We start from the raw sequence: 12378 nt of genomic DNA on the forward strand, positions 1-12378 counted from the left end.
TGGTGACAGCTCAGCTCTTGGGGACGCCGCTGTGCCCCAGCCCAGGAGCAGCAGCAGTGCCCAGCGGCAGCAGTGGTGTCAGTGGGACCCCCTGTGCACAGGGACCCCCAGCCGTGGGGTGGCCGTGGCAGCAGCCCCAGGGAGCTCCAGCCCCGGGATCCCGGAACAAGTGGAAATCCCAACTGTGCAAAGGCTGCCTGTGCTCAAAGGAATGGCAAAGAGAAGCCAGGTTTTAAAAAGAAGCCGTATTTATTTGCCAAAGATTGGCAAACTCTAGGATTTACAGAACACTTTTCATTACAACAATCCTTATAACAACAACAACGATCTACTGAACATATTTACATGGGATCCTATGGAGTAACAATCTTCAAAACATATTTACAGAGAACTACTAACATGTGAACATATTTACAGTAATCTTCTAACTTTTCCAACATATATACACCGCCGTCATATCTCCAGCCATCATCTCCATCTGTCCTGGAAGGAAGAAAGAAGCAAAGCTGGCCTCTGCTGCCAGCACTGGGCCCAGCTGGGCTGGGAGCCGGGCCCTAGGAGCTGGGACAGGGCTGGCAGGGCTGCTGTGGCCCCAGGCAAGTGCAGGGCAGGCCAGGGCTGGTGCTTGTGGCAGCACAATCCAGGCCCCCTGCGGGCAGCGTGTCCCTGAGCGGGGCCATCCAGCCCAGCCCCAGGCTGGCGTCAGGGCAGCCACTGTGTCTGTGGGCAGGGCATGGGGAGCATCTGCCCGTCTTACTTGTGGGGCTCCATCTTCATCCAAGGACCATGGGCTCCTCCTCATCGTTCTCGTCAACTTCCATCTCCTCAATGTTCTCCTCTTCGACTTCCATCTCCTCAATGTTATCCTCCATGTCGACTTCCATGTCCTCAAGTGGTTCTTCTATGTCTACCTCCATCCTTTCTTCCTCACCTAGCACCATGTCCACTTGCATCTCCTCCTCAGTGTCTCTGGCAGTCTGCAAGAGACAGCACAATCTGACAGTGGGGTTCCTGTCCCACAGCATCCATTCCCACATGGCTGCAGCCTGCTCAAGCAAGGTGGCCCCTCCCTGGAATGGCACTGTACCTCCACTGGAGCAGCAGTGCTCATCCTGCTGGGGTTGGTGCTCCAGAGGAGGCGTCAGGAAAATCCCAGGCAGCAGCAGCAAGAGAGCGCTGACGGGCAGAGCGCAGAGCGAGCGCCAAGTGACAACTGGCAGCAGGCAGAGTGTCTGCTCTGCTGGTTTCCAGGTGCTGGACGTTCCACCTGGAACACTGTGGGAGCTGTGATGTCACAGAAGATTCAGGGCCACTCCACACTGGGAGATGGGCATGGTGGAATGATGAAATCCTTGAATGCTTTGGCTAGGAAGGGACCCTAAAGATCATCTGGTTCCAAGCTGAGCAAGCTGCCAGCACAGCAGGTTGCTGCGGCCCCTGTCCAAGCTGGCCTTGGATGTTCCTTGGCATGGGGTATGCACAGCCTCTCTGCACTGGTCCCAGTGTCAGGGACAAGCACCCTGAGAGGAAAGAACTTCTTCCCATCATGGAATGGATTCCAGCTCTTGCAGTTGGATCCCATTCCCCCTTGTTCTGTCACTTCAGTTCCTGACAAAGAGTCCTCTCCCACTTCCCTGTAGGTCAGGGTGTTCCGGCATGGTCCCACACATGTGCTTGCAGCCAGGAGAGAGAGAGAAGCCAAGCTGGCAGAGAGAGGAAATGGGGAAAGTGACATGAGAGATGAGAGAAGAAGGAAAAAGTAGAGACATGCAAGGCATTGGGTCGTGTGATTTGTGGGATTCATGCCTTTTATTAGAGGCCAGGTTCTCTGGTGCACTCAATGACTGTGTGATTGCGGCGTGTCCACAGTGAGCCCGTGTGAGCGACCTGCACTGCCAGAGCCCGGAGCACACTTGCTTCAAGTGCTGATGAACGAGGCCAGAGACGGGTCTTTGTGTGCAACTCAAAACGCTGTGCATGGCGATGAAGAGGGTCCAGGGCCGGAGAGAAAATGAGGCTGGGGACTGAGGGTTTCATATGGGGGGGGGAGAAGGGGCAAAGCCAGGACCAGCAGGGGAGAAGAGAGGGAAGAACATTCTCTGGAGAGTAGCTATAAGGAAAAAATGGCAGTTGAAGTGGGTGATAGCAAGAAAAGCTGCAGATTGCAAGAGGCTGCAAGTGGCCATGGGTGAGAGCCCTGCATTCAGAGGGGTTTCTCTGTTTCACCTTGGTCCCCTTTGCCCTAAGGTATTACAGTTGCAATGAGAGGCCCCTGGGCCTCCACAAGTGCCCCCTTTTTGTTTTCAAGAATGAAGGCTTCTGCCATGGACTTTTGCAAGCGTTGAGCAAAACTGGATAGAATAAGCAACACAATGAATACAAGAAACAAAGTCCACAAAAGAGTCTTAAGTAAAGGTGAAAGCCAGCCTTTCATGCCCCAGGCTTTCAAAAGTCCAGTGAGCCAGTCGTTGTTGCCTTTTGTCTGGATCTTGTTGATTTGGTCTTTGAGCAGCTGGACGCTCAGGTATACTGAGTCCCTATGTGAGAAGAGGTTGACAAGCGTGGCCATGGGCAAGAAATTGTGGCTTGGCTGTGGAAGCAGCCAGCTGACGGCACGTGGCATAGTGAGGAGCTTTGCTGCTTGTGGCTGCCTGCTGCAGCGGCAACAAAGGACAGCATCCTTGGACTTTAGTTAATTTTGTAGTGGCTGGAGGCTTGGGTGGCCTGAAAGTAAAGAGATAGGGAGATTCCCATGTGAAACTTAAATTCTGGTCCCACTAAACTTTCTCTTCTGTAAGGCAAGAGTTTGAACTCAGCTTCTGAGAAGAATCAAATATAAATGCTACAATATAGTTTTTCCAAATGTTAAGTGATATATCCCGCTTAGTGGTGTCTGAGCTCTCTTGGTGTTGGTCTGTGTGGTCCACGCTGCTTAGGAGATCTTCTTCTGTCCTTCTTCTTCTTTTCCAGGCTGCTGCTCTCTCAGGCTTTCATTCTGTTCTTCTGATGGTGGCTCTGGTGTTTGCCTCGCCATTTGCAGAAGAGTTTTATGTTTCTGCTGGGATCTGTCTTGGGCCTGCTGCTGTAGAGACACAAGCATATCCTCTCCCCCAAGCAATGAATGATAAAGGGCCCATAATTTGTTTTGATTCAGGGTCTTTGTTCAACACAGGTGGCTTTTCTTTTAACTGGGCTGCAGTCACATGAAATGCAAAAGGCCTGATGACTGGGGGAGTTGGCTCCATAAATGAGGTGTCGAAAAAGTTGAGCACATCAAGGGCCTTGGCCAGTGTCTCAATGGGAGATAATATGTGGACTCCCTGTCTCTGTTGATCAAGGATCCTTTGGATGGACCAGTGGGCCCTCTGGACTATGGAGTGTCCTGTGGCAGAGTGTGGTATGGCTGTGACATGTTTTGTACCCCACTGGTCAGAAAATGGTTGGAATCAGTGGGAGGTATAAGAAGGACCATGATCAGTTTTCCTTTCCTGTGGAGCTGGGAAGGTAGAAAAAGCTAAAATGTAACGTTTTATAGCATCTTTTCATTTCACACCAGCATGGGCAAAGGCGGAAACCGCAGCGTTGTCGGTGTGGATTGAGACGGGGTTGTATTTTAGTCTCCCAAAAGGGGCTTGGTGTGTGATGTGTGATTGCCTGATCTGGAGAGTCTTTAGTCCTCTTGGATTGAGTGCAGCTGTGACAGAAGCAAAGGCATGTTGCTGACAATTTGGGCAGGTGTTTGCCATGGATCTTGCCTGATCTTGGGTAATTTTAAAGATGCTGAGCGGTGCAGGAATGTTTGGATGGTAGAAGTGGTGGCGGGTCCTAGCCTGGTCAAAAAGATTCCCTAGGGAGATTTGGACAACCATTGCTGGGGCATCTGCTCTAGCATTGCCTACTATAAATGCAGGAAGGGTGGTATGAGATCTTGTGTGCGTGATATAGTGTGGGTGTTGTCTGTGGGACAAAAGAATAATGAAAGGGGAAATCAAATGCTCTAGTTGGGGTTAGAAATGTCTTTGAAAATGGAATTTTCGGCCTGCTGCACTAGGCCATAGACATCTGCCGAATCAGTGATCAAATGAATAGGTTCTCTGAAAGTGGAGAAGGTCCTAAGGACTGCAGTCAATTCAGCAATTTGGGCAGGACGAGGATCCCCTGGCTTGGCTTTTGTCTCTTGAGCAATGCGGAGCCAGGGCAGTGCAGAGCAGGGTGGGAAGCAGAGCCCGGAGCCTTTGGAGGCTGCAAGCCTTAAACATCAGCCCCTGCAGCAGCCCAGATGCAGGTGCCACAGTTGCCAAGGCTGCCATGGCCTTGAGAGCAGGAAGGTGGATTTTGCATCCCTGTGGCCTGATGGCGGCTCTGGAGCCAGGAGTGCCTGTGGCTGCAGCAGGAAGGGTGGCTGAAAGTTTCCTGCCTTGCTTTGGTGGCATGGCTGCAGGGATAACTGCAGTGAGAGCCCCCTCTGTGCTGGTGGCAGCTCAGCTCTTGGGGACGCCGCTGTGCCCCAGCCCAGGAGCAGCAGCAGTGCCCAGCGGCAGCAGTGGTGTCAGTGGGACCCCCTGTGCACAGGGACCCCCAGCCGTGGGGTGGCCGTGGCAGCAGCCCCAGGGAGCTCCAGCCCCGGGATCCCGGAACAAGTGGAAATCCCAACTGTGCAAAGGCTGCCTGTGCTCAAAGGAATGGCAAAGAGAAGCGAGGTTTTAAAAAGAAGCCGTATTTATTTGCCAAAGATTGGCAAACTCTAGGATTTACAGAACACTTTTCATTACAACAATCCTTATAACAACAACAACGATCTACTGAACATATTTACATGGGATCCTATGGAGTAACAATCTTCAAAACATATTTACAGAGAACTACTAACATGTGAACATATTTACAGTAATCTTCTAACTTTTCCAACATATATACACCGCCGTCATATCTCCAGCCATCATCTCCATCTGTCCTGGAAGGAAGAAAGAAGCAAAGCTGGCCTCTGCTGCCAGCACTGGGCCCAGCTGGGCTGGGAGCCGGGCCCTAGGAGCTGGGACAGGGCTGGCAGGGCTGGTGTGGCCCCAGGCAAGTGCAGGGCAGGCCAGGGCTGGTGCTTGTGGCAGCACAATCCAGGCCCCCTGCGGGCAGCGTGTCCCTGAGCGGGGCCATCCAGCCCAGCCCCAGGCTGGCGTCTGGGCAGCCACTGTGTCTGTGGGCAGGGCATGGGGAGCATCTGCCTGTCTTACTTGTGGGGCTCCATCTTCATCCAAGGACCATGGGCTCCTCCTCATCGTTCTCGTCAACTTCCATCTCCTCAATGTTCTCCTCTTCGACTTCCATCTCCTCAATGTTATCCTCCATGTCGACTTCCATGTCCTCAAGTGGTTCTTCTATGTCTACCTCCATCCTTTCTTCCTCACCTAGCACCATGTCCACTTGCATCTCCTCCTCAGTGTCTCTGGCAGTCTGCAAGAGACAGCACAATCTGACAGTGGGGTTCCTGTCCCACACCATCCATTCCCACATGGCTGCAGCCTGCTCAAGCAAGGTGGCCCCTCCCTGGAATGGCACTGTACCTCCACTGGAGCAGCAGTGCTCATCCTGCTGGGATTGGCGCTCCAGAGGAGGCGTCAGGAAAATCCCAGGCGGCAGCAGCAAGAGAGCGCTGACGGGCAGAGCGCAGAGCGAGCGCCAACTGACCACTGGCAGCAGGCAGAGTGTCTGCTCTGCTGGTTTCCAGGTGCTGGACGTTCCACCTGGAACACTGTGGGAGCTGTGATGTCACAGAAGATTCAGGGCCACTCCACACTGGGAGATGGGCATGGTGGAATGATGAAATCCTTGAATGCTTTGGCTAGGAAGGGACCCTAAAGATCATCTGGTTCCAAGCTGAGCAAGCTGCCAGCACAGCAGGTTGTCTCGGCCCCTGTCCAAGCTGGCCTTGGATGTTCCTTGGCATGGGGTATGCACAGCCTCTCTGCACTGGTCCCAGTGTCAGGGACAAGCACCCTGAGAGGAAAGAACTTCTTCCCATCATGGAATGGATTCCAGCTCTTGCAGTTGGATCCCATTCCCCCTTGTTCTGTCACTTCAGTTGCTGACAAAGAGTCCTCTCCCACTTCCCTGTAGGTCAGGGTGTTCCGGCATGGTCCCACACATGTGCTTGCAGCCAGGAGAGAGAGAGAAGCCAAGCTGGCAGAGAGAGGAAATGGGGAAAGTGACATGAGAGATGAGAGAAGAAGGAAAATGTAGAGACATGCAAGGCATTGGGTCGTGTGATTTGTGGGATTCATGCCTTTTATTAGAGGCCAGGTTCTCTGGTGCACTCAATGACTGTGTGATTGCGGCGTGTCCACAGTGAGCCCGTGTGAGTGACCTGCACTGCCAGAGGCCGGAGCACACTTGCTTCAAGTGCTGATGAACGAGGCCAGAGACGGGTCTTTGTGTGCAACTCAAAACGCTGTGCATGGCCATGAAGAGGGTCCAGGGACGGAGAGAAAATGAGGCTGGGGACTGAGGGTTTCATATGGGGGGGGGAGAAGGGGCAAAGCCAGGACCAGCAGGGGAGAAGAGAGGGAAGAACATTCTCTGGAGAGTAGCTATAAGGAAAAAATGGCAGTTGAAGTGGGTGATAGCAAGAAAAGCTGCAGATTGCAAGAGGCTGCAAGTGGCCATGGGTGAGAGCCCTGCATTCAGAGGGGTTTCTCTGTTTCACCTTGGTCCCCTTTGCCCTAAGGTATTACAGTTGCAATGAGAGGCCCCTGGGCCTCCACAAGTGCCCCCTTTTTGTTTTCAAGAATGAAGGCTTCTGCCATGGACTTTTGCAAGCGTTGAGCAAAACTGGATAGAATAAGCAACACAATGAATACAAGAAACAAAGTCCACAAAAGAGTCTTAAGTAAAGGTGAAAGCCAGCCTTTCATGCCCCAGGCTTTCAAAAGTCCAGTGAGCCAGTCGTTGTTGCCTTTTGTCTGGATCTTGTTGATTTGGTCTTTGAGCAGCTGGACGCTCAGGTATACTGAGTCCCTATGTGAGAAGAGGTTGACAAGCGTGGCCATGGGCAAGAAATTGTGGCTTGGCTGTGGAAGCAGCCAGCTGACGGCACGTGGCATAGTGAGGAGCTTTGCTGCTTGTGGCTGCCTGCTGCAGCGGCAACAAAGGACAGCATCCTTGGACTTTAGTTAATTTTGTAGTGGCTGGAGGCTTGGGTGGCCTGAAAGTAAAGAGATAGGGAGATTCCCATGTGAAACTTAAATTCTGGTCCCACTAAACTTTCTCTTCTGTAAGGCAAGAGTTTGAACTCAGCTTCTGAGAAGAATCAAATATAAATGCTACAATATAGTTTTTCCAAATGTTAAGTGATATATCCCGCTTAGTGGTGTCTGAGCTCTCTTGGTGTTGGTCTGTGTTTTCCACGCTGCTTAGGAGATCTTCTTCTGTCCTTCTTCTTCTTTTCCAGGCTGCTGCTCTCTCAGGCTTTCATTCTGTTCTTCTGATGGTGGCTCTGGTGTTTGCCTCGCCATTTGCAGAAGAGTTTTATGTTTCTGCTGGGATCCGTCTTGGGCCTGCTGCTGTAGAGACACAAGCATATCCTCTCCCCCAAGTAATGAATGATAAAGGGCCCATAATTTGTTTTGATTCAGGGTCTTTGTTCAACACAGGTGGCTTTTCTTTTAACTGGGCTGCAGTCACATGAAATGCAAAAGGCCTGATGACTGGGGGAGTTGGCTCCATAAATGAGGTGTCGAAAAAGTTGAGCACATCAAGGGCCTTGGCCAGTGTCTCAATGGGAGATAATATGTGGACTCCCTGTCTCTGTTGATCAAGGATCCTTTGGATGGACCAGTGGGCCCTCTGGACTATGGAGTGTCCTGTGGCAGAGTGTGGTATGGCTGTGACATGTTTTGTACCCCACTGGTCAGAAAATGGTTGGAATCAGTGGGAGGTATAAGAAGGACCATGATCAGTTTTCCTTTCCTGTGGAGCTGGGAAGGTAGAAAAAGCTAAAATGTAACGTTTTATAGCATCTTTTCATTTCACACCAGCATGGGCAAAGGCGGAAACCGCAGCGTTGTCGGTGTGGATTGAGACGGGGTTGTATTTTAGTCTCCCAAAAGGGGCTTGGTGTGTGATGTGTGATTGCCCGATCTGGAGAGTCTTTAGTCCTCTTGGATTGAGTGCAGCTGTGACAGAAGCAAAGGCATGTTGCTGACAATTTGGGCAGGTGTTTGCCATGGATCTTGCCTGATCTTGGGTAATTTTAAAGATGCTGAGCGGTGCAGGAATGTTTGGATGGTAGAAGTGGTGGCGGGTCCTAGCCTGGTCAAAAAGATTCCCTAGGGAGATTTGGACAACCATTGCTGGGGCATCTGCTCTAGCATTGCCTACTATAAATGCAGGAAGGGTGGTATGAGATCTTGTGTGCGTGATATAGTGTGGGTGTTGTCTGTGGGACAAAAGAATAATGAAAGGGGAAATCAAATGCTCTAGTTGGGGTTAGAAATGTCTTTGAAAATGGAATTTTCGGCCTGCTGCACTAGGCCATAGACATCTGCCGAATCAGTGATCAAATGAATAGGTTCTCTGAAAGTGGAGAAGGTCCTAAGGACTGCAGTCAATTCAGCAATTTGGGCAGGACGAGGATCCCCTGGCTTGGCTTTTGTCTCTTGAGCAATGCGGAGCCAGGGCAGTGCAGAGCAGGGTGGGAAGCAGAGCCCGGAGCCTTTGGAGGCTGCAAGCCTTAAACATCAGCCCCTGCAGCAGCCCAGATGCAGGTGCCACAGTTGCCAAGGCTGCCATGGCCTTGAGAGCAGGAAGGTGGATTTTGCATCCCTGTGGCCTGATGGCGGCTCTGGAGCCAGGAGTGCCTGTGGCTGCAGCAGGAAGGGTGGCTGAAAGTTTCCTGCCTTGCTTTGGTGGCATGGCTGCAGGGATAACTGCAGTGAGAGCCCCCTCTGTGCTGGTGGCAGCTCAGCTCTTGGGGACGCCGCTGTGCCCCAGCCCAGGAGCAGCAGCAGTGCCCAGCGGCAGCAGTGGTGTCAGTGGGACCCCCTGTGCACAGGGACCCCCAGCCGTGGGGTGGCCGTGGCAGCAGCCCCAGGGAGCTCCAGCCCCGGGATCCCGGAACAAGTGGAAATCCCAACTGTGCAAAGGCTGCCTGTGCTCAAAGGAATGGCAAAGAGAAGCGAGGTTTTAAAAAGAAGCCGTATTTATTTGCCAAAGATTGGCAAACTCTAGGATTTACAGAACACTTTTCATTACAACAATCCTTATAACAACAACAACGATCTACTGAACATATTTACATGGGATCCTATGGAGTAACAATCTTCAAAACATATTTACAGAGAACTACTAACATGTGAACATATTTACAGTAATCTTCTAACTTTTCCAACATATATACACCGCCGTCATATCTCCAGCCATCATCTCCATCTGTCCTGGAAGGAAGAAAGAAGCAAAGCTGGCCTCTGCTGCCAGCACTGGGCCCAGCTGGGCTGGGAGCCGGGCCCTAGGAGCTGGGACAGGGCTGGCAGGGCTGGTGTGGCCCCAGGCAAGTGCAGGGCAGGCCAGGGCTGGTGCTTGTGGCAGCACAATCCAGGCCCCCTGCGGGCAGCGTGTCCCTGAGCGGGGCCATCCAGCCCAGCCCCAGGCTGGCGTCTGGGCAGCCACTGTGTCTGTGGGCAGGGCATGGGGAGCATCTGCCTGTCTTACTTGTGGGGCTCCATCTTCATCCAAGGACCATGGGCTCCTCCTCATCGTTCTCGTCAACTTCCATCTCCTCAATGTTCTCCTCTTCGACTTCCATCTCCTCAATGTTATCCTCCATGTCGACTTCCATGTCCTCAAGTGGTTCTTCTATGTCTACCTCCATCCTTTCTTCCTCACCTAGCACCATGTCCACTTGCATCTCCTCCTCAGTGTCTCTGGCAGTCTGCAAGAGACAGCACAATCTGACAGTGGGGTTCCTGTCCCACACCATCCATTCCCACATGGCTGCAGCCTGCTCAAGCAAGGTGGCCCCTCCCTGGAATGGCACTGTACCTCCACTGGAGCAGCAGTGCTCATCCTGCTGGGATTGGCGCTCCAGAGGAGGCGTCAGGAAAATCCCAGGCGGCAGCAGCAAGAGAGCGCTGACGGGCAGAGCGCAGAGCGAGCGCCAACTGACCACTGGCAGCAGGCAGAGTGTCTGCTCTGCTGGTTTCCAGGTGCTGGACGTTCCACCTGGAACACTGTGGGAGCTGTGATGTCACAGAAGATTCAGGGCCACTCCACACTGGGAGATGGGCATGGTGGAATGATGAAATCCTTGAATGCTTTGGCTAGGAAGGGACCCTAAAGATCATCTGGTTCCAAGCTGAGCAAGCTGCCAGCACAGCAGGTTGTCTCGGCCCCTGTCCAAGCTGGCCTTGGATGTTCCTTGGCATGGGGTATGCACAGCCTCTCTGCACTGGTCCCAGTGTCAGGGACAAGCACCCTGAGAGGAAAGAACTTCTTCCCATCATGGAATGGATTCCAGCTCTTGCAGTTGGATCCCATTCCCCCTTGTTCTGTCACTTCAGTTGCTGACAAAGAGTCCTCTCCCACTTCCCTGTAGGTCAGGGTGTTCCGGCATGGTCCCACACATGTGCTTGCAGCCAGGAGAGAGAGAGAAGCCAAGCTGGCAGAGAGAGGAAATGGGGAAAGTGACATGAGAGATGAGAGAAGAAGGAAAATGTAGAGACATGCAAGGCATTGGGTCGTGTGATTTGTGGGATTCATGCCTTTTATTAGAGGCCAGGTTCTCTGGTGCACTCAATGACTGTGTGATTGCGGCGTGTCCACAGTGAGCCCGTGTGAGTGACCTGCACTGCCAGAGGCCGGAGCACACTTGCTTCAAGTGCTGATGAACGAGGCCAGAGACGGGTCTTTGTGTGCAACTCAAAACGCTGTGCATGGCCATGAAGAGGGTCCAGGGACGGAGAGAAAATGAGGCTGGGGACTGAGGGTTTCATATGGGGGGGGGAGAAGGGGCAAAGCCAGGACCAGCAGGGGAGAAGAGAGGGAAGAACATTCTCTGGAGAGTAGCTATAAGGAAAAAATGGCAGTTGAAGTGGGTGATAGCAAGAAAAGCTGCAGATTGCAAGAGGCTGCAAGTGGCCATGGGTGAGAGCCCTGCATTCAGAGGGGTTTCTCTGTTTCACCTTGGTCCCCTTTGCCCTAAGGTATTACAGTTGCAATGAGAGGCCCCTGGGCCTCCACAAGTGCCCCCTTTTTGTTTTCAAGAATGAAGGCTTCTGCCATGGACTTTTGCAAGCGTTGAGCAAAACTGGATAGAATAAGCAACACAATGAATACAAGAAACAAAGTCCACAAAAGAGTCTTAAGTAAAGGTGAAAGCCAGCCTTTCATGCCCCAGGCTTTCAAAAGTCCAGTGAGCCAGTCGTTGTTGCCTTTTGTCTGGATCTTGTTGATTTGGTCTTTGAGCAGCTGGACGCTCAGGTATACTGAGTCCCTATGTGAGAAGAGGTTGACAAGCGTGGCCATGGGCAAGAAATTGTGGCTTGGCTGTGGAAGCAGCCAGCTGACGGCACGTGGCATAGTGAGGAGCTTTGCTGCTTGTGGCTGCCTGCTGCAGCGGCAACAAAGGACAGCATCCTTGGACTTTAGTTAATTTTGTAGTGGCTGGAGGCTTGGGTGGCCTGAAAGTAAAGAGATAGGGAGATTCCCATGTGAAACTTAAATTCTGGTCCCACTAAACTTTCTCTTCTGTAAGGCAAGAGTTTGAACTCAGCTTCTGAGAAGAATCAAATATAAATGCTACAATATAGTTTTTCCAAATGTTAAGTGATATATCCCGCTTAGTGGTGTCTGAGCTCTCTTGGTGTTGGTCTGTGTTTTCCACGCTGCTTAGGAGATCTTCTTCTGTCCTTCTTCTTCTTTTCCAGGCTGCTGCTCTCTCAGGCTTTCATTCTGTTCTTCTGATGGTGGCTCTGGTGTTTGCCTCGCCATTTGCAGAAGAGTTTTATGTTTCTGCTGGGATCCGTCTTGGGCCTGCTGCTGTAGAGACACAAGCATATCCTCTCCCCCAAGTAATGAATGATAAAGGGCCCATAATTTGTTTTGATTCAGGGTCTTTGTTCAACACAGGTGGCTTTTCTTTTAACTGGGCTGCAGTCACATGAAATGCAAAAGGCCTGATGACTGGGGGAGTTGGCTCCATAAATGAGGTGTCGAAAAAGTTGAGCACATCAAGGGCCTTGGCCAGTGTCTCAATGGGAGATAATATGTGGACTCCCTGTCTCTGTTGATCAAGGATCCTTTGGATGGACCAGTGGGCCCTCTGGACTATGGAGTGTCCTGTGGCAGAGTGTGGTATGGCTGTGACATGTTTTGTACCCCACTGGTCAGAAA

This window comes from Passer domesticus, chromosome 13 (genome assembly GCF_036417665.1).
Source record: "Passer domesticus isolate bPasDom1 chromosome 13, bPasDom1.hap1, whole genome shotgun sequence".
NCBI classification, from domain to species: Eukaryota; Metazoa; Chordata; class Aves; order Passeriformes; family Passeridae; genus Passer; species Passer domesticus.